This window comes from Phocoena sinus, chromosome 10, assembly GCF_008692025.1.
Source record: "Phocoena sinus isolate mPhoSin1 chromosome 10, mPhoSin1.pri, whole genome shotgun sequence".
In the NCBI taxonomy this organism is placed as follows: domain Eukaryota; kingdom Metazoa; phylum Chordata; class Mammalia; order Artiodactyla; family Phocoenidae; genus Phocoena; species Phocoena sinus.
Window position 1 is genome coordinate 88,900,611 of NC_045772.1, and position 23,798 is coordinate 88,924,408.

The 23,798-nt window shown below is 35.7% G+C and overlaps 1 pseudogene; it reads right to left on the reverse strand.

Moving 5' to 3' along the window:
• Nucleotides 1–3,981: 3,981 nt before the first annotated feature.
• Nucleotides 3,982–23,310, reverse strand: LOC116761229 (annotated as a pseudogene).
• Nucleotides 23,311–23,798: the final 488 nt, after the last annotated feature.

Sequence of the window (23,798 nt, forward strand, 5' to 3'; positions counted from 1 at the left end):
GACTTAAAACTGATACACACATATGGTATAGTGTATATAGATATACTGTATATCTATACTATATATCTATGTCTCTATATCTCTCTAATGATGTCCTTTTATTAAATATATTTAAACAAACTGAATTCATCTATAAGAAAGATATAAAACAACACAGCTTTAATGATTTTATTTCACCTTTACATAACCACCAGAAAGGGATCATCTATTACAGAACTTTAATATTGGACACATATTGGCATATATTATTTAATCATGGGGGTTTAATTGAGACATTGACTAGGTAAGAGGACTGAATCTGCCATTTCACAATTTTCTGTTAAAATTCAATTTTTTAAGTTGAATAATGACATTTTATAATAACATTGAAGTTTCATATAACAGAAGTCATATAACAGAAATTCAGTGTTTCACTAACTGAATCGAGAATAGAAATCAGAGATAAAATCATAGCTATCTTTGTGCTACCTTCTGGAATAAAAATGCAGTTTGCCTATATTACCCTTTTCTTAAGTCCTCGCTTTGCATACGCTCTGCAGAACCAGAAAAGAGACCAGCTGTCCCTTCCCTCCATGAGAGTGATTTTCGGAACCATACACCTTATCTCTTATTACTCAGGACCCACTACCAACATCTGTCTTTCTCTAAACATGCACAGCTTGAGGAATAAGAAGAGCAATAGTGGCAAACTTTCTTCATCTGTATTGTACTCATGGATAAAGGCAAACACAGATGAGGTAGAGATTTGGTTGTTGGAAATGTTGGGGCAGGGTCTCAAAAGAGCTGTGATTTAGAATTATTCATGGATAGCATTTGTTAAAAATAGACAAAAACAAAACGATTTGTGTCATGGTACTCATTACATATCTGTTCTTCCTTGTAATGAGAAGATGGCAAGTTTGGGAACCCTCTCCACCTCCACAAAGCACAGCCAAACTCAGTCAATTCTGATTACGCATAGAAATTATGCTGCGATGGCACAACAACCGGACTTCAAGTATGAGATTTGAGAAAGCTACACTATCCCTTTCCAAAATAATGGTTGAGAGGGTGATGAAGATAAGGATAAAAATGGAAGCACCATATGTTGGCAAACCAGACCACAAAACATCCTTCCTTTTATAAGGATCAAGAAACATAAAACAGAACAAAGGATCAACAAACATAAATGCCCCGCCACCATAGTACACATTAATAATGGATTTTTGAAAATATTACTCAAGACAAGAACATAGAAATATTAATCTGAAATGGGAAAGTATATACCCTAAAGTAATTTTTAAAATGAAGAATAAATAGAAAGTCTAGAACAGACTTTAAAATATGCATTTTAGGCAACGAAGAGTTGCATTGGCATTACAGAAGATCAGTTAAGTGACACTGATGTAAAACAAGAGGAGATTTTTAAGAATCCAAATAAGGACAAAGGAATGAATATATTAAAACATATCATAATACAATATAAATAAATATTATAGGCCTGAAGATTAGAATCTAACTTAAAATAATTATAATAAACTCAGAAATCTATAGTAGAAACAACAGTCCCTGCCTTCGTAATGCAAGGAGATAGGTAAAATTGTAAGTCTCAAATAGGATTCAGCGTGTTTCAGGAAAAAAAAAAAAAAATTACATAGTCTGGTCTCCCAGAAAGATAAAGCAGGTAAATGGAAAAATTTAATACGGCTTAAGTTTCTTTGAAGCTACATAAATTAGTTAAGAAAAGTGAAACGTCTAAAGAGTTTTGAGGGGAACTTTTGAAAAATTCTAGTTATAAAGACAAAAATTCTGGTTGAAATATGAAGACAAAGAATTTCAAATATGCAAGTGCTCTGAAAAATATACTCAATTAGTATTACTGAAAGATTATCAAAGTTTCAATTCCAATAAACAGAGAATAATTAAAATTAAGAGTTTAAGAACTAGAAGGCTATAGTATAAAAAATTGTGATAAGACTGATTATATGCGTAGAATGATATATGTGATGTTATTTATCATCAGTGACCCTATACTGACAAGTCTTGACATCTAGGCTATGGTTAATCCGAAAAACAGACTAGTTCAGGTACACTTTGTTAAAACAGAGAAAATTTTAAACAATAACATTGTCTAAAAGTGTGGTTAAAATAATTGTGGTATATGTGAACTGTATAATCACTGAGTACATGCTAGGTACATAGCACAGTGCTAGATGGTTTAAATATATTTTATATAAATATATAAAGGTGCCCTGCAAAGAAGATATTGTTATCTCATTTTGCCTAACTTAGTTATATCATTTTCACACCTCAACACAGACAAAAAGATTAATCTAGTCAAAGGCTAGCTATTGGCTGAGCTGGGATTCGGAAAGGAATGTAGCTGGGTCTCTATACTGTTTTCTCTACCGCACCACACTCCCTCAATACCACTGAAAAACAGACACACATTTAAAATCATATCTACAAATGTTTTTTAATTTGGGGGGTGATGCCTATGTTTTGATAGTAAATATGAAAGCCAGATACAAAAGTATAGGTAAGTATAATTTCATTCATGTACAAACGTATTTTTGAAAAAATGATTGCCATAGCATATGCCAAATGATTATTAGCCCTTGGATAATTTTCTATCTGTGATTCCAAATTTTCTGTAAATAAACATTGATTAATTTTGTAATCAAAGGACAACTAAAGATTACTTCATATTTACAAATATTGAAAGAGTCTGTTGGGCTGATTTGCACAGTAAAATTTTTATATGGGTCCTAAAACTCTACTCAGTTTATTACTAATTTTATTAGTTTATTACTAATATCTAATTTTTATTTGTCAATCTAAATCTAATCCCAAATCTTATTAATCATATTTATTAATTTTCTATTTTAAAGATGGATTACCTCTCATTAATTTCCTACAAGACCAGGTGTTATAATCTAGAAAACAAAATATATACACTTTTGCATTTTTGATTAAGACAATTTACATACAATAAAATGCACATATTTTATGTGCACAGTTCAGTGAATTTTAACATATGTATTCACCTGTGTAACTGCTGTCAAAGCATGATGCAGAACATTTCCATCATTCTGGAAACTGCCCTTGTGCTCCTTTCCAAGCAATCTGGAAATCCGTTTGCCGTATTTTCACAAACATAAATATACCTTTATAGACAATAGAAAGTACATGCAATCTTTAGGCAATGAACAGACCCATATTACATTACTTCAAGCTCCAAGAAAGTGGAGTTCTTGCGATTCATTTTCACTACCATCTACCCCAGGTCTTACCACAGTGTCTGGCATATAATTGGAGCCCATAACATGCTTATTGAAAAAGATGTTTGAGTGCATATTATATAGCAGGCACTGCGCTATTTTTTTTAATGGTTAGTTTTATTATAATATTCTTTGGTGATAGAAATACATGCTATTAATAAGAAGAAAGTGCTTAAAATAATATAAAAGTATAAAGAACAAAAATGCTGAGAGTTCTCTTATACCATTCTCAAATGATCACTCCCAGAGTAGTCAATATTATTAGTTTGGTGTATTTCTTTCATTCTTATCTTTGCACTTACAGACATAAAACACGTATATTCTTTTAAAAAACAAATAAAACAATTAATGTTTATCGATAATCTCTTATAGGTCAGGCTTTGTTCTAAGCTTTGGAGATACAGCAGCAAACAAAATATATTAAATGCCGTACCTTCATAAAGCCTATAGTTTAATGGGAAGAGACAATGATAAAGAAAGTATGTAAATGATACAGGATGTTAAATAATGTTGAGTGCACAAGGACTGCAGAGGAAAACTAGGCAGCCAAGAAGGACACACATGTCTCAGGAGTGGGCGAAAGCAGGGTGGCTATTTTAAATGGGAGTTAGGTATGGACTTCTTGAGAAGATCTTTTGAGCAAAACATGAAGGTGGTCGGGAGTAAAGCATTCAAAAAAAAAAAAAGCAGTTTTTTTTTTTAGAGTCCAAAGCCCTGTGGCTTATTGGGGGCCAGGGCCAAGTGGGCTGTGGTGGGCAGGGAAGCTACGTGTCACCTTTCTCAGAGATGGCAGCCGTGAGGATGAATGAGGGGTGCAGGACCCCCGGCTCTCCTCTGCACACAGACGCTGACCAGGCCGCCCTGGGCCAGGGACTTCACCATCTCAGCTGAGCCCAACCACCATTGTTTGGTTTTCAATGACCAGGGTCCACCTTGTGCTTTGGTGGATTGCAGTTCTGCACAGGTCATAGGTGGGCCTACTGGGTGAACTTGGAGCCACGCTCGGTGCAGTTGAACTTCCTCACTCCCTTGTGCTGTCTGACGTGCCCACACAGTTGGGACATCACTTTAAAGGTCTTCCCACAGATCCGGCAGAAGTGGGACCCTCCTGGTGGCACCCTCCTGGTGGCGGCCAGTCATGTAATAGGGCAGAGTGGGCACGCAGCCATTAGCGAGTAACCATTATTGCTCAACAATCAGCATGGGGGTCAGATGTCCTGCTCAGGCAACAGTGGTCTTGGTGCATTGAATGTGGCTGGAGGTGGATTCTGGCTTTCTCCCCAGGGCCTTCCAGGCCCTCTGGCCTCCAGGCCGGCAGGTGAGCTTGGGGGCCAGAGACAGGCTAAGAGCAGTGTCCCGCAGAGCTCCAGAGCCCTCACCAGGGCCTCCTGCTGGCCTTGAAGTAGCAGCGAACCTCTCCCCCATCCCTATCTCTGCGAAATAAGGGCGGCAGCCGTCTCCATGGGCCGCAGTCCACAGAGGCCTCAGCAACTGGAGTATATGGATGCTGCCATTAAGGTAACAGCTTCAGCCAGCTTCAGCCTCTCTGTTCAAGCTGCAAAACTTGGTCCAGCTTAGATCAGTTGTCTACCCCTAGGAGCTGGCCAGAGGTCAGGGTTAAGTTGCAAGGACCTGGCACATCATTACTTCAGGTCCGCCTCTGTGTTGGGGCTATTCTCAAAGAAGGGCAATTGCTGTGAGCTGGGAATTCACCTGATGGGTATTTGCTACAACCTGTATTCCTATTGATCCTATACAAATGATTCTCTCCAGTTTAAATGAAAAGCCTGAGGGCCGGCTGGGTCTTGGCACCTGGCTCCCTCGGTGATGACAGCTGGGGAGGGTCTGGGCACCTGGCTCTGAGGCGCCGTCAGCTGAGATCTGCCTCTTCAGCCTGGGCACTGGTGGGAGGAGCCAGACTGGGTGCTGGATGAGTGCTCCCCGGCAGGGCGGCCAGCCTGCACAGGCCACTCCCCTCCCACTTAACCAGGGCCTGGACCTCAGAGGGTGAAAGTTGAGCCTTGGGACCTTGCCCTTTCTTTTCAGAACAGAGAGTAACATTTGTTTCGGTGGAGGTTTACAAGAACATCATGACCTGACGGTGACCTGACCTCAAGAACAAAGGCTCTGACACCAAGAAGTGTGCATCAACTAGCCACGCCCCTCCCTCACCTTTCCTATAAAAGGGCTTTGCTGAAAGCTTTTGGGGAGTTCGGGGTTTTTAAGGCATGAGCCACCCTTCTCCTGCATAACCCTGCAATAAACATTTCTATGTTCCAAACTCCGAAGTTCTGGTGGTGTTTGGCCTCACTGTGCATCAGGCACAGGGCCTCGCATTTGGTTAACAGTCCGGTGCTTCTCAGCAGGGGCCTTTCTGGGTGCTGAACTCACAGCTGCAGGCCTCTTACTGGTGTGGTGAGGTTGTGCTTCTCCAGGCCAGCCTGGGTGCAGAAGGTGCAGCCACAGAGGTGGCACTGGAAGGGCTTCTGGCCCGCGTGCCTGCTCAGGTGCAGGTTGAGACCTGCCTTCTGGGTAAAGGCGTGGCTGCAGAACTTGCAGACACATGCCCTCTAATTCCTGTGTTTGGCCTTGGTGTGCATCTACAGGCCATTCTTGCTGCACACAGCAGAACTCCTTGCATGCAAACAGCTCCCCGCAGTGCTTAAAAGCCTGGTGCAGCTGCAGTTCCCTTTGGGACAAAAAGAACTTGGCCCGGGTGGGGCAGGTATGGAGCTTGGGAGCTCCATGCAGCTTGGTCCCTTTGCTCTGCATGAACTTCTTCTTCATGGGCTGCTGCGAGCAGGCACAACACTTGAAGGGCATCTCCCCCGTGTGGGATGCCAAGTGTACTGGCAGCTCCATCCTCCAGCAGAAGGTCTCCAGGCACTTCCCACACGTGAAGACTTGTTAGGATTGGTTCAGACAACTCTGGGCTTCATGCTTCAAGATATTCTCCTTTGGAAGATAACACATTCCAAACTTGGGGTGCTAGAAAGTTTTCTCCCCAGTGTGTTTCCTGTTGTGCACTTTTTGATATTTGCTGAGGAACTTTTTGGAAGAAAAAAGAGGGTAAGAGTCTTTCTTTCACCTGCTGTTTAAGTGCCTTGAAGTCAAAATACTCAATATGCCAAAGTGGCATATTTTGGGGTGTTCTATTCTGATTTTCTTCAAACGGATATAGCTATCTTCTAGGATTATAGGGTTCTGTGCTTATTTTTGTGGTACAGAATGGAGTGGGGAAACAGTACTTAGAATGAAGTATTTCAAGCCTATCCAGAAAAAAAAAAAAAATCCTCTATGTACATGAGAACTGACCAGAAAGTCAGGTTAGGACAGCAGTCAGGGAGGAGACAATGTATAATGTATGTTATAGAATACTTGGCCCCAAAGAAATTCACAAAGTGTATAGGGGATCTGGTTAGAATTAAACAGATAAATTTGTCTAATATATTGTTTCTAGCTCAGAATCTTGTATGTTTACTGTTGTCTGACAAATATCTCACTACGCAAATTCCTAATCCTTTACCTAATTTTAGGATAAAAGGTGTGTGTGCATACATCTGGAATTATGAAGACAGATTGAGTGAATGCACTTTGTAAAAGCAGGCTCCATCTGACTCACATATGGATGAGAAACCATCTTAGCAGTAGGCGCTGGTGGATATGTCTCTGGAATTTTTAATCCTCTTATTTTATTATCATGCTGGTTTATGTTTTAAATGTATTAAAATGGCTTGTGTTTTTATTTCTAAACATCTAATGTAAAAGTCATAACTCACACTGCTCCTCTAAAACACAATTAGAAAAGCATTTCTGGGATTATCATTCAATTTATTACATTCAGTGATATTTTGTCACTTGTACCATAGGACGCTAATAGGCCTCATGAACTGTATCTAGAATACAAGTTGTACTGCTAGCATATTCCAACCTCTAAGTGCCTTTCATGTCAGCATGAGAGATACAATCAGGCATTTGAAAGCTCCGGCCTATTTATAAAGATACCATCAAAACCTGCCTGATGTAGCTGACTTATGAATCAATTATCTGAACTACACCAAGTGATATATCTATTCTGAAATTTAGAGTCATATATTTGAAGTTAAACTACAAACAGATAAACTGTTCAACAGCCTATCATGATTCTTATCTCTATGTCTATATCTGTCAAATGCTGGGAGAATAAAAGGCAAATCTTACTGATTTTACTGGGAAGAGTTTTAAAAAATAAATCACACAGATACAAGCTCTCTCTCTCTCTTTCTCTCTTGCTCTATCTCCCTCTCTCTCTCTCACACACACACACACACACACACACACACACACACACACACACACACACACACACACCCCTAGCTATTAAATTACTTATGACCCGAGGGAAAATTTAAATAAAATCAAGAGCATGCAAGGGATGACTCTCGTTGTAAAAGGGGAAAAATAACAATAAATAATATTAATTCTCTTAAATTTTATGTCTTAAATGAAATGGCTGAGTATTTCAGTAAATAGAAATGCCACCGTTAGGACAAAAGGTACAAAGCCACTGGGTGCAGAGAGACAACAGTTATGTTTCATCCCAGATGTTGTTGAAAATAAGCCAAACCTAAGACAGATGCGTGTAATTTTGTTTTGTTTTTAGGCGATACCTCACAAGATGTATTCTATTTCAGGATCTACTCTTCATTTCTAAATATTAATGATCTCAGTTTTACTGCTTTGCCTGGTAGAGTTCAGATTTCAGGAACGTTTTATTCATGCTGACCAAAGTCATGAGAGACACGTGCACTAAGATGACAAAGTATTAATGTAAAATGAGGAAATGTAGTAACTTTCAACTACACAATGAGTTACCTTCTCAATAGGAAAACATGTATAAGAGATCAAATTAATATCAGAAGTCTGCTTTTCTCCGAAGAATTAAAATAAAAGAAGCTCAACATTTTACTGCTTCCTTGAAAAAGTGACTTCTGAGGTGAGTAAAAAAAAAAAAAAAAAGAGGCAGTTAGGCAAAAAATGCTGAAAAAGGCCTTTGGAGTATAATACAATACAAGCCAAAGTTTCTGAAGTTGTGTTCCCTCGTCAGAATCTCTTGGCGTTGGGTGGGGTGGGGACGGCCTAAGGAGGTGCAGGAGGTAAAGTTAATTTAAAATGCAAAGTTCTGAGCCCCACCCTGGGTTTACTAAATGAAAATCTGTGGGTATATGATAAGAATCAGTCTGAATATACTTTTTAGTAATTCTTGGCACACTCAAGCTTTTAAACCTTTTTGTCAAAGAAGAATGCAAGGAAAAATCTGGCATGATAAGCAGGAGACAGATCAGGAATGGGTTAGGCATGGTGATTAGGGGTTTGGGATTTACGCTGAAAGTAACGGGTACCCATGGGGCAAGGGAGTAATGTGCACACATTTGTGCTTTAAAAATATGATTCTACCTGCAACATAAAGAAAGGCAACGTGAAGGAAAGAACGGAATCAGGGAAACCAGAGTTGGGAGGTGGTTGCCATGATCTAACCATGAGGTGGTAGTCACTTGCACTAATAACAATTAACAATAGTAAAAGTCAAAGCTAACATTTGCTGAACAATTATGCACCAGGAAAAGCACTTTACAAGAATTTCTCACCTATATTTTAAAAGTACCCTATGAGGTACATGGGAACTATTATTATCCTTATACAAACAAAACAGAAAACCTGAACTCAGGGTAATTAAGTACTTTATATAATTAGTAAATGGTAAGACAAGGGTTCAGATCCACATCTCTCTGACTCAGCTACCATATTCTTAACAGCTATGTTATTCTGTCTAACAAATGAAGCAGCAGAATAGGGAGCTACATAGAAGGTAGAGTTGATAGGACTGATGGTTGCTTATAGGACAAAAGAGATAGAGAGGATGGAGATGATGCCTGGGATTTGAGGTGGGTTATGATGCTTCACACCGGCACAAATGAATATAATAGGAGTGGGTTAGAGACGAAAGAGAATACATCCATTTTTACATATTGGGTTTACGGTGCCTCTGGAACATCCATGTAGCATGTCCAGTAGGAGATGAGTATAACATTTTTGAGTTCAGGATATAAGTGTGTGTGTTACAGTTTGAAGAGTCAGATGTGCATAGAAGAAATTCAAAGTCATAAATGGACATTAATGTCTGGAGACTTGAATATAGGGAGAAGAAAAGCAGGCCTAGTACAGAAACCTTGAGAGGAATAACAGGCAGAGGAGGAAATAACTAAGACTATTAACACATAATTTATTTTTCAAAAGAGGTCACTCAAGAGTGAAAGAGACACTAGTAATAATTGCAGTAATAAGAGGTGATGGGCATAAATGGGTTCTGACTCAGACCAGCCAGGACATACGACCGCCCTTCTCTAAGGAGGCTGAGAGATGAGAATTTTAAAAGGCAGGAAGAAAACCGGCTGAGAGTGTTAACCTGGAACCTGGAGGGTCTATAATATTATTGTGATACTTATATGACATAAACATATTTACTTTCATGAAGCCTACAATTTTAATCATGGTTCCAGTCCTCACAATGAGTACAAACAGGTAGGAAAAATCACTTAAAGATCACTTGTCTAGTCTGGCTTTCCCAAGTATCTTCTGCATCCAAATTTGTATTCCATATAAGGATAAAATTTCTAAATGGGTTTGAATGGTCATTTCAGTGGAAATTTCATCTTTTATTCTTCAGTATTTTTAAGTTGCTATGAAAACTTACCATAACTTATAGTGCTTCTTGAAAGACTCTATAATATCTTCATTTTTAGAGAAACACTGAGAAATCATAACGAAGATTAGGCAGCCCCCTTTATCTCATGCTGCCCAGAAATGATCTCTTAAGTATACATCTCTGGGAAGACGTCTGTATATGATGAATCTAATCTGTGGTTATTTATTTTTGTGAACATTTTTTTTTCGGAGAGTGGCATTTTTATGATAATAATTTCAAATTGTGGCTTAAGCCTTATTTCAGTTTGGTAACCTGATATGAACTTGCCAATATTATTTTCTTAAAATTAATGATGAGAATATTCTCAGGATCAATTATGTCTCTTATTAGAAGAGTAATCTCAGTGCCTAATAATGCCACTCAATTTCCTATTCTTCCATAAACATTTCCAGCATACTCTAGCCAGATATGCTCCTTTTTCTTTTTTCATTCCCTATAGTATTAGTGGTTAATTCTTTCCTTCATACCACTTGGGCTATTTTATAACTATCTCTTAACACATGAAATATTTCTAGTTCATTATGCTGTTTCTAAGTGGATATATTCAGATTTTTATACATGTATGTATGGAAAAAATTAATCTTTGATAGATGTATTTTTGTCCATTAATAATACTATGAAGCCATAACGGTGTAGGACATTTACATGTATGGTCTAAGAATATAATAAGTATGCAAAAATCATTTATTGAAGGGAATGAAATTTCAGAATTATTCAAGTAGGGAATTATATTTTGTATAAAGTAGATGCAGAAAATTTAAGTTGGCACTGGTAACCTAGTCCCTGTGATAGAAAATGCCTGTCTTGTAGAACGGCTTGATATTAAAATGCTCCACTCTATTCTCTGCATTTATTAATGTTTTGGGGGGGATTTTCAAAATGCACTGGATCATTTTGGATAATTGAGTATCCCTTAGTAAAGGGATAGATAAATTGACCATTATTTACAGAAGCATTGAAGTTGCCATGTAAATATACTTTAGTTATTGAAGCATCTCACAATGTAACTGTAAAACACTCTTCTAATTTAAGGTTTATTATATATATCCTTAGAAATAATGAAAAATATAACAAAAGACACTATAATAGATCTGCCTTTGTACAGGATCTGATCAGAAAGTATTCTTTCTCACACATTATATGTATTAAAAACAAAATATAAAAGTCAAGAGCTACAAAAAAAAATTCAGTTAATGATGAGTAGGGATGTCATAAAAATTTAAATATTTTATTTGTGGTAAGAAACAAATAAAACCAGTGAACTTCCAGAGATTATTTCTTTAATTTTTAGGTGATAAATATCATGTCTTCAATACTTAATGTTGTCTCATAAATCAAAAGAAAATAAAAACAGCAGCAATGCCATATAAAATGAGTAAGGGTCACAAAGAAGAAAATACAAATAGCCAACGAATAGATCAAAAATCATTCAAGTTCCTCTTAACCAGAGAAATTAAAATACGAAACTGAAAATACTGTTTGGCCTATCATATTGACAAATATTAAGATGAAGATAATGTTCAATGCCAAAACAAGTACAGTGAGGTTGGCATTTCCATACCCTGCTGGTAGTGTACACATTGATTCAACTTCACATAGTCTATTTGTCATTATGTATCAAGAGCCTATGTACTAAAAATCTGATTTTCTTCATCTTTGTGTGTGACAATGCATAGATTTAGTGTTTTATTAAAAAATAATATCAAATTAAAATCACAAAATAACATTTTAAATAACTCTATTATTCACTTTTTTCTGACATAACTGTTACTTTATTACTAAATTTAGAGAGGTGTAGGACAAGAAAATATATGTATGTTCCTTTTTTTTTTCATTTTGGCCAGTTCCACAAAAGTTATACACCCTATGATTTTATATAAATTTTCAAATTTAGAATAGTCAAAACCATACCAAAATTAGTAGGTTGCTTTGAATTTCTATAATTTTTTAAAAAAGTTTAAATTATTTCAGTTACATTTTTATGTGAAAAGGAGAAATAAATTCTGATTTCCTTGTACCATTATGCATAGTTATATTCCATTTGATTACAAAAAGTAAATGTATGCAAATTGTTTTTGAAGTTTAAATGATATGTTTTGGAGTGGTTACATACAATAATTAAGATATAGTTAATACCCTAAAGAAAGTTCCTTCCTCCCTCCCTCCCTCCTTTCCTTCCTTCTTTCTATTTTAACACCCATTGTTTTCCAAACCCAATATTGACTTGGGTCAGAATTATTAGCTCCACTTTAATCATTGTTTCTAATTTTTTTCTTTTAATCGATCATATTTACTTCAAAGCCTAGTCCAAGTTGACTTTTGGTAAGAGTTCTTACCCCCCCCCCCAGTGTACTCTTTTATTATTTATTTGGGTATTTTAAGGATTAAATGTACAACTTGGAAGTTTGAAATTTCTCGTGAACTTGGAGGGGAGTGTAGAAATAATACATAGGGATATTATGCCCCCTTTAATACAATTCCTTCAAGACATACAGAGACACATACACCTCAGTCTTGTGAAATAATATTTGTGTCTTTTTGTTATGAAATACTATTTCAGGAATCATTTAAAAAATTGTTTTCATTTAATGGGAAAAATAAGAAATTTTAAAGTTTTCATTAATTATCTAATTAATACATATTGCTGATTTTATAGATGCTGTGTCTTTAGCATAATATTGTTTATCATTTCAGTTTTATACATTAAAAAATTCCACAAAGAAAATTATAAAGTTACATTTTATCTGATTTTAACCATCTATGTGACAATATTTTTTTTCACATAATCATCTTAAATTTCATTACCTTATTTTATGAGTGTAACACTTATTTAATCAAGGCTCTATAGATACACTTTATGTTTTTTCAATTTTGTTATAATAAATAATGCTGTCATATGTATTATCATGCCTTTATTTTTCCATAGAATCATTATATAAATTAGATAACAATCTAGAATAGGAAAATGTCAAATGTTATGCATTGTTTTAAGACTTTTGATACATATTGCCAAATTATTTTCTTGAAAAGTCTTCAAACTTACACCATCTCCAGCACTGTATGATAGCACATTTGCTTATCCATTCTTTCTTTGGTTTCTCAGCATCTCCTGCATTTAGTCCCCAGGGGATTTTTCTTATTGTAAAGTGCATTTTCTATGTGTGAAAATATTCAATTCTGTTATGGAAGAAGGGAAAGTGAATGGAATAATTTACATGGTAAGCAGAGGTAAATTAGTAAACTGTGATGCATTTTAGAAAGACAAAGTAGGTCATATATGTGTGAATACAGAAAGGGATGGAAGAGTGCAGAGATACCTACCTAATATTCACGAGGTACTTGGGACATTAGGTATTCCATGACATATGAAATATATATGAGACATTTAGTATTCCTTTAGTCTTAATTTAGCCAAAGTTTGATGACTCCCATCATGGCCCCACGAATCCTCCACCTAAGAAACACTCAAACCTCACTTTTTATCCTTGCATCCAAACCATCAGTGGGGAAGGCTTATATAGCAGAAAGACATATGAATATTAAAATCCCCCGGAATCAAGAAGTGTCCTTTCAATTTAATTGCATGATATCCTAAGCCCATTAACTCACCCATCTTTTTTACTTTGCTTTGTGCTGTGTGCTTTAAATTGACTAAAGGAATTCAATTTTCCATGATTTTTTCCTTTTCCTGATCTCTGTGAAACTTGTCTGGTAGGGTGCTTGGAAGCTACCTTTGTGTGAAGGTAATTTCCCACATGACACTTTCTTACTTTTGCAGCTATATATTTAAATTTTTTAAAAATACATTTTAAGGAGGGTAGGGGGTAGAAAAGAAAAGAGAGAGGGAGGGAAAATGGGAGAGAGAGAGAAGAAGGTAAGTATTTCCAAGAAGCAGGGTACTAGATTCTAATTTTATCACTAATATATGATATTGTGGACAAGTCACTCACTGTTTTTATTGTGGTTAAACATGCATAACATATGATCTATCTTTTAACAAACTTTTAAGTGTATAGTGCAGTGTTGTTAACTCTACACACAACGTTGTACAGCTGATCTCTAGAAAGTTTTCATCTTGGAAAAGCCACTCACTTTTATAAGTGTTTTTCCTATATCTTGGGGGAGTTCTGAGTTTTTAGGAGTGAACTGATGAGAGTATGTTTTTTTTTTTTTTGCGGTATGCGGGCCTCTCACTGTTGTGGCCTCTCCCGTTGCGGAGCACAGGCTCCGGACGCACAGGCTCAGCGGCCATGGCTCACGGACCGAGCCGCTCTGCGGCATGTGGGATCCTCCCAGACCGGGGCACGAACCCGTGTCCCCTGCATCAGCAGGCGGACTCTCAACCACTGTGCCAGGGAAGCCCGAGAGTATGTTTTGAATGGCATAACATTATACACGAGAATAAAAGATTTTGGTATTTTGGTTATCTTATTCTTGGCTTTCTGTTGGTGCACCAAAGTCAACTATTTAAAAGCACATTTTTAAACACTGATAAGAACTTTCTTCCTTATCCTGTAGTATAACTGCTACCATAGTGAAACAGATGTATTATGTGTAGTCAGAGAAGACAGTGTTTTCAGTTTCGCTTTGAATAAATCCATACATGAGGAAGAATGAATCATTCTAGATTCTTTCTTTACTAACTACTGTGGGTTACCAGGAAGCATGCAGAATGTGTTAGCTGCTGCTACTAGAATCATCCCATTATATACATGTCCTATATGAAGATTAAGAAGTATCAATACATAAGAGAAAGCATTCACCACTTTGACAAGTGAGGATGACAAGCTATGGGCACAGGGGTGGCTGTCTAGGCTTAGGAAGAATAATTCTCTAGGTATATAGAGTGAAACTCTTTTCCTTCCATAAGCACCAAATAGTGTTCCTTTACCTTTTTGAACTGAAAGAGGGACCTCACACTTACACGGTAAAATTAAAGTTCTAAGACTCTTAGATCAAGTGGAATACTTTAATAAAACTATTCATTGAACACAGCCATAAAAGAGATGAACAACTAGTGTAGTTGCCACGAAATAAGCTCTATCAAGCAATAATTTAACTGCAGTCTTGAAATAACTGTGGTTTTATTATTAATGAAGTGTATATTTCTTTAAGAATTGAGAGGTTGGAATTAAAGAATAGAACAGATGTCCCAGAATTCATTTAATCTATACATTCACTGAGTTTTAATTAAAATCTTATATTCTACTTGCTAAAAGTATTCTTGTGGTAGCTATTGTATGTGTTTTCTAGTTTATGGTTTCACACAAACTAGGACCTAACAGATTCACTACTTCCTCAGAAGAATACCTTGATATAAGGGTCATTAGCTGTACAAGGAGGAAGACAGTGAATTACATAAGCACCTGCAAATTCTACATAAAGAACAGATGACATGCTTGTGTGCATTTCTCTCATACATGAATAAGGAACCCTCGGCAGGCTCTTAAATTTCTATTGACTGAGGTCATAGTCGGGGCTACACATGGATATACCTGCGCCTGCAAGAGGAAATGGTGTCACCTATAGTATAGAAGAGAAAGGACTGGGAAAATAAGCATCAATGCTCATGACACTTATTCTTGAGGAGTTCACTATCAGTGGAAACACCTACAATTAATTCTAACATAACATCCATTCCACTGCTCTAGTTATTGAGCTGTCCTGAAGCCAATTTCAGCATCAACGTATATTCAAAAGAGTCACCAATTTGAAGTCTGCAAAGCACTGAAAAGTAATTTATATCTTCACTAAAATTTCTCAAATAAGTGGCAAAAGAAATTATATCACATGTCACAGAGCAAACCCCCTAAAATTCCACTTACCTTTGCTAGTCTCCCCAAAGTCCTAGATATTACAGATGTCCTCCTACAGTTTTTGTAATTCCATCTAAAACAAGTCTTTTCCTCTCTCAAAACACTAGTCCCAACTTGGTAATATTTTCTCCTCTTTCTTTTGTATTATTTTATAGCCTAATTTAATTCCCCCTGACTTGGCAACTCTCCTTCTGTTATCACAAATAACTCAATAGTTTCAGCTAGAAATCTCCTTATAAAGCAGAGTAAGGGGAAAAGTTTGCTGTTTATCTGGATCACACTAGTGGTATAAAAGTGCCTTGGGACTAGAGGAGTTTTCTTCTCTTTAATTTTTTTCTTTGTTTTCCTTTGCTTTCCTTTCTTTTCTTTTTTCTTTAATTTCCTATTCTTTTTTTTTCTTTCCTTTTTAGTTTTTCTTTGTTAGGTCTATTTCCCTTATTTTTTTCTCTTGTACAGATCAGAAAATGTTTCACAAAGGGAAATACAAATTGGCCATTTCTCCAGAAGCTTCCTTGCCATTAAAGTCAATAATCTTTACCGTGGCCTGACATGCTTTCTCTATTATCTTCCTGTGTCAACCTATTGGACCTCATCTAGTTACAGAATACAAAGCCATTGAGAATGACTGCAGTTAATTCTTGGTGTTAATTTGGATGATGGTAAATATTGTAATCGTGTGAACACCACCAAATATACTCAAAGCACATCCTTTCTCTCTGTCTCTGTCTCTTTCTGTTTCTTTCTCTCTCTCTTCTTCTCTTTCTCTCTACACCTCCTTCTCTTAGGTCACTACTAATGGAATCTTCTAAGCAATAAAATGGACTATATATAAAATGGAAGGAGAAGATGTGAAAAATTAAGCAAGTGGTCATTGGATTTGGGGGAATCTATAGCACTGCCTCACCAGAAGTTCATGAAGATAATGAAGCTGTTTTTAGGCACTCATTCTCTTCTTCTCCGTTAAAACTTTCCACCTTCTATTGGTCTGTAACTTTTACATTTAATATCTACTGGGTGGGAAAATTTGGACATACTTGCTTTTCAAATTAAAGCTTCATACTCAGTAGCCTCGAGATTTGTGGCAATGTGTTAAACTTTGTTTGTTGCAGTTGTTGCATCTTGAACATAAAAATAGCAATGTATATTTTATAAAATTGGAGGTGTTAAATCAGCTAGCATATTTAAAGCAACTAGTATACTGTACAACAAGCGAAAGCCAGTCAATAAGTGTTTCTTACTTCTTCATCTACTTTTCTTTATTAAAATATATTTTCTTGAAAGGGTCTAATATCAGGAAATTACACTAAAAAGGGAGTTTTGTGAGTGAATTGCTTGTTCTGAGGGCCTTCAAATTTTAAGCTTTATATGTAATAGTAAAGTATCAAATTTATTCTGTATTAAAGTGGATTCTAAAATCTTTAAGCTGGTAGAATTGAGATACAGTTTCTTTCAGTAAGTCTTATCTGTAGGAGGTGATAATACAGTTGACTCTTGAACAATGGTGAGGGTTAGAGGTGACAACCCCTTGTGAAATAAAAAATCCATGTAAAATTTTACAGTTGGCCCTCTGTTTCCAAGCTTCCACATCCATGGATTCAACCAATCATGCATCATGTAGTACTGTAGTATGTATTTATTGAAAAAAATCTGTGTATAAGTGGACCTGAGCAGTTCAAACCTGTGTTGTTCAACTGTCACTCTATTTGAATATTTGGCTCTATTAGTCACAAAACTTCTATCACTATATTATTGTCAATAAAATCATTTAAATATATAATCATGGAAAAAATGAAACATTAGGATTTCCAAATCTTTACCTGGATATAAATTATCAGTATGTGAAGATCACAGTTTTACCATAAACACAATAATTTTATATCCTATAGAGATTAAGAACCATTAATCTCTATGTCTATTAAAACTTCATAACTAGTTAAGTGCAGTTGTTAAATAATTTCCTTTTATAGTAAAAGCTTTACAATTAACAAGCTAGGCACTGATTCAAGTCATTATCAATTTCCCTGTGATTATTATAGCTTCCATAATAATCTGCATTATATTAACATAGATTAGGCAGCACTTTAAAGACCAGCATCATTAGCTTTAGTTTCACGAAAAGATGACAAGAAACCAGACTTAATTTCATGGAGTCTCATAGTTGCAGAGTAACACCAAAGCTCTCACACAAAAGATATAAACAAATAATAATGTATATAATTTTGAATGTGACCCTTTCCTGGTTCTAAAGCTATCTTTGGGAGTTTAGTGCATTAATATTTTTTTACAATTGTCTACTTTTCATTTAGATTTCAAAGTTAAACAGAGTAGCACCTAGAAACTCAGGCAGTTATACATCAGGCTTAATTAGTTATGATTTATGTTTATTATCCAATTACATATAAGAAACATAAAAATACTCCCAGAAGTAAAGTCCAAGATGTAACAGTAATGCATCAGATATATTGTAAATGTAGTTGAATCTAGACAAACAATGACAGTGTAAAACAGTGAGAATATTATGTCAGTTAAATAGATAAATGTTCAAAACAGGATTAGAATGCTAGAAAAGAGCATGAATTTTCAGAAGAAGATTAAGTAAAATAATTAACTTTATATATTGTTAAGTTACAAATGTATTTATGATTTTTGCCTTGGGAATTTTCAGCTCTGATTAAGATATGGTACTTAACAGCAGATGAGCATTCCCATCTAGTATAGATAAACATAAATAAAATGCATACAATAAATAAAATAAAATACATCAAATATAGCTAAAATACAGAAAAAAATACCTGAAGGAGGGTTGCTGGGGTCAAAAGAACTCGAGAATATTCTGGGAGAAAAAACTTGGAGGTGAAAGATGGCTTCTGAAACACTTAACAACCTGTGGGCATTTGCTAAGCCCAGGCATTTGAATAAACTGGAAGTCCATTACAAAATCCAAGAGAAGTTACTGAGAAAGAGCAGAGAAAATCAAAGACTTTGGATTTTTACCTAGTAGGGAAAGCACCCCACAGAGTACATCATATTCTTAGTTAAAAACAAAAACAAAACAAAAACTTAGAAAGCAATATAAATCAGAGGTAGATTAAACCTTACTAGAACTTCACCCCCTTTAATTTATCATAATCTGGTTGGATTAAGATGATCAGTCACTGCTCTATCTGTACAGTGAAACGAAAGATAGGCTTTTCCCAGATATAGAAAATAACATTTGAAAATATGATATGAAACTCTATAATATTTTAGAGTCATAATATCTGAAATTCAATCAGAAGTTAAAAAGCATGGCAAAAGACAGTATCGTAAAGACAAAAACCAAGAGGAAAACAGAAAATATAAATGGACATCTATGTAATGCAGACAGATGTAGATTCTTTTATTATATATATATTTATCTTTAGGCAAAATGACTCATTCACAGAGTCTAACATTAGATTAGATACAGCAGATGATAGGATTACAAAACTAAATATTATGACAATGGAAGATATTTGAACATTTGCATAGAGAAAAATTATACACATTGGGGAAAAAGTGTCAGAGTAAATGTCAGACTCAGAAAGAAGGTCTAACATTAATATTGATGGAGTCCAGGAATAGAGGACATGGAATGTGGGGAAAAATTAATATAAGAACCATTAATATTAGAAAATAGTGGAATACTTCATACTAGAAAATATTGGAAAAATTAGTTAAAACACCCTCAAGAAGTACTGACAAACTCAATAAATATGAATACAGTAAAAATTACATCTAAGTACATACTGTTAAGACCATTGAAAATCGAAGATTAACAAAATAAAAGCAGACGGAGAAACAGTCACTTGTCCTTCAAAGCAGCGACCATGAAACTGACAGCTGACTTTTTCATGGGTGTGATGGAAGCCAGAGGAAAGTTGAATTAAATCTTCAACATGCTGATAGGAACCACCCTCACCCTAGAAATCTATATAGTGAAAATATTTTTCAAAAGTAAAGGTAAATATTTGCAAATGGTATATCTGGTAAAGGGTTAGTATCCAAAGTATACAAAGAACTCATACAACTCAGCATTGAAAAAACAACCTGATTACTAAAAATGGGCAAAGGACTCAAATAGACAGTTTTCCAAAGAAGACATACAAGGGGTAGCAGGCACATGAAAAAATGCTCAGTGCTACTAATAATTAGGAAGATGCAAATCAAAACCATAATAATTGAGATATCACTTCATTCTTGTCAGAAAGGCTATTATCAAAAAGACAAAACAATAACAAGAGTTGGCAAGAATGTGGAGAAAAGGGAACTCTCATTCACTATTGCTGAAAATGTAGATTGGTGCAGCCAGTATGGAAATTCCTCAAAAACTTAAAAATAGAACTACTATACAATTTAGCAATTCCACTCCTGGATTTTCTCCAAAGAAAAGGAAAACACTCATTAGAAAAGATACATGCACTCCAATGTTCACAACAGCATTATTTACAATAGTTAAGATATAGAGATATGGAAGCAACCTAAGTGCCCATCAATAGATGAATGGATAAAGAAGATGATATATATATATATATATATATATATATATATATATACACACACATATGGTATATACATATATATCATAAAAAATGAAATATTGCCATTTGCCAAAACATAGATAGACCTAGAGGGTATTATGCTAAGTGTAGTAAGTCAGACAGAGAAAGACAAATACTGAATGAGTTCACTTATATGTAGAATCTAAAAACCAAAAGAAATGAAACATAATTAAATAGGAACAGAGTCATAGATAAAGAAACTAAGCAGATGGTTGCCACAGGGGGAGCGGGGATGAAGGGAGGAGAGAAATAGGGAAAGGAGATTAAGAGGTACAAACTTTCAGTTACAAAATAATTGTGCCACGTGTATGAAATGTACAATGCGGGAAATATAGTCATAGCTAATTAATTAATATGTGGGAAAAATCGGAACTTGCTTTTACAGAGTGATTGTTATTTTAGGAATTTTTCTATGTGGTTGGATATTTTACACATGTAACGATAATCATAGGTATTATAGTAACATAATAGTGAACCACTTGGAATCAACAATGAGGCACTGGGTAGTTAATTTACATATTTTCTGCTTTATCTTTCTCCACGCTTGTCAAAGAACGTATTTTCGTCTCTATCTTACATGTGAAGAACTGATACTCAGGGACATATTCAAATGGTTTGACTAGTGAGTGGCAAATTGGACTCAAACTATTCTAACTCCAAGACCTCACATTTTAAAAAGGGTGATGGATCATGAGCCCATAACTAATAATACTGCAGAAAATAGCATAGCCTAAGCTATAGTATCCCTCTATGAATAACATGATCACTTTTTGCAGGTGCAGCTGAAAGCAAAATTAATTTACTTTCCAGGGACTATATAGGTGGTGAGAGTCCTATCTAAAATTTTTGAGATTCTGATTCAACCATCTGACTAAACTTGATTTCAATCCACTACAACTTTCTCCTCATCAATCAGAAATAAATTGATTCTGACCAACTGGGTCTTTCCAGGTCCCACTTCTCTTCATCCTCTGTTGTTTTTACTCAGTATCACCTTTACTTTGCTGATAATCTGATCCTGATTTCAGGCTCTTCTTCTGAGCACAAGGGCCCATCTTGTTCTAATCCCCTCTCCATTTGAGTTCTAGGTAGGGTCATTTGGTTGCAAGGAGCAGAGACTCATTCCAGCTGCTTTAATAAGCATGTGATTTATAATTAGGAATCACATGGACTGAACCTGGAAGAAGAATTCTTTCAGTAAATGAAACACCTCTGGAGACCAGCTTCATTTCTATTTCTTTCCCAAGAAGTGGTATTGAAAATAGCTTCACTTCAGTCCTCACTAGAGTGACCTACAAGTTTGTGTTCTTGGAAAATATTTTCATTTGTCTTCTGTAAAATACAGATGATAATAACACCTACTCTATAGGCTTGTGATAATTAAATGATTTTAGTACATCTAAAGCAGTTAAATTTTGACTGGGTCATCGTAAACCCTTGCTACTGCTTTGCATAGATTTCAAAGTCACTTTTTTACTTCATTTTTTTGTTGATGTGAAATTCACATAAAAGTTACCATTACAAATTCACATTCACCATTTAGTAAATTTGTATGCAGTACCTTCAACACCACCTCTACCTAGTTCTAAACCATTTTTTATCACCCCCAAAAGAAAACTCCATACCTACCGAGCAATCTATCTCCATTCTCCACTCACTCCAGAGCCATTTTTTAAAAACTGTGGTAAAAATGAGGAACACGAAATTTACCATCTTAACCATTTTTAAGTGTACAGTTCAATGTTAACCGGGTTCACACTGTTGTACGACAAACCTTTAGGAGTTTTTCATCTTATAAAACTGAAACTCTGCACCCATTCACCAACAATTGCCCACCCTTACCCCAGTCTTTGGCAGCCACCATTCCACTTATAAGTTTGACTGCTTTAGATACCTTGCACAGGTGGAATCCTACACTATTTGTCCTATTGTGACCAGCTTATTTCCCTTGGCATAATACCCTCTGGGTTCATCAGTGTTGGAGCATCTGGCAGGATTTTCTTCTTTTTAAATTAAGGCTGAATAATATTCTATTGTGTATTTATACCACATTTTCTTTATCCATTCATCTGACAATGGACATTCAGATTGCTACCACTTCTTGGCTACTGTGAATAATGCTACAATGTGTTCACAGCCACTTTTGAGTTTTTACTTTGTCTGCAAGTTCTCATTATTCTTCTCTTACTACACACTTGCATATTGTTTCTTTCCAATTTTTAATATCTTTCTCTACCTCACAGGTTTTGCTTATAATACCATTCTTTTTTTTAATTTTTTTATAATACCATTCTTATAATACCATTTGCTTATAATACCATTCTTAAGTTAATCATTATTAGTCTGATTTCATTACATGATATCACAAAGTGTCAAATTTTGGTGGCAGATTTATTACTTTTGTGTATCCGTTATGATGGTTTCAGTAGCAAGATATAGACAAATGCAACTCAAACTGGGATTTGTTCACATGAACAAATATCCAGGAGCAGAAGCTCATGAATGAGGCTTTTCTGTGGATCTCAGCTTTGCCCTCCATTTTCAACCAGCTTCTTTATCATGGTAACAAGATGACTTCTGTCAATTCAGGGCCTAAAGGCTTCCTCCTTCACAGAAAAAGAGAGGACTTCTTTCCTTTATCAACAATAAATCTCGAGTTTTCCTTTGACTGGATTGAAGTAGAACAAGTATTTATGGCTAAAGTGACCATCCCCACACCTACACTGCAGCTAAGGGGTTTTGGCATACATCGAATGATTTAGCCTAGTCAGGGGACGCCCTCTGGAAATTCAGAGCCTCATTAAGAAGACATAAAGGGGAAATGAATGTTGGAGAAGCAACCAAAAACAACCTACTTGCTCGGAATATTTTTCCTCCAACGATAGCTTCCAACGTCCTGTTGCTGTCATCTTGTTAAGTCGGTACAATCATGCTTTCTGAGTTTTCTCGTGGTTCTATCACATCATGCTTTTATTTACGGTCACAGTTCTTCAGGAACTGCGTATTCAGAATGCTCTGACATTATGCAGGATAGAAACACTTTGAGGGTAACTGCAAAATATCATACTCCTATCTTGATATCAGTTATTGTGGCCAAGCACTGAGGCAATTAATAGACTCAGAAACATTGTCTTGACCTGGGGCATTTCTGATACATCCCGAGAGCATCTTTGTAGGAAAGTGAGGATTTTCTTTCTCTCCTGGTTCCCAAACTCAGGTGCATAACTCACCCTTATTTATCTAGGAAGGGAGCACATGAGGTTTGCATACAATTCAGAAAAGTGAATGATACTCTGGTGTGAAAATTAAACTAGTATATCTCTGGATTATATTCACATCTGTGTTCACTCACGCTACCTTGCACTAACTAATAAATACTAAACTTATTGTTATTATT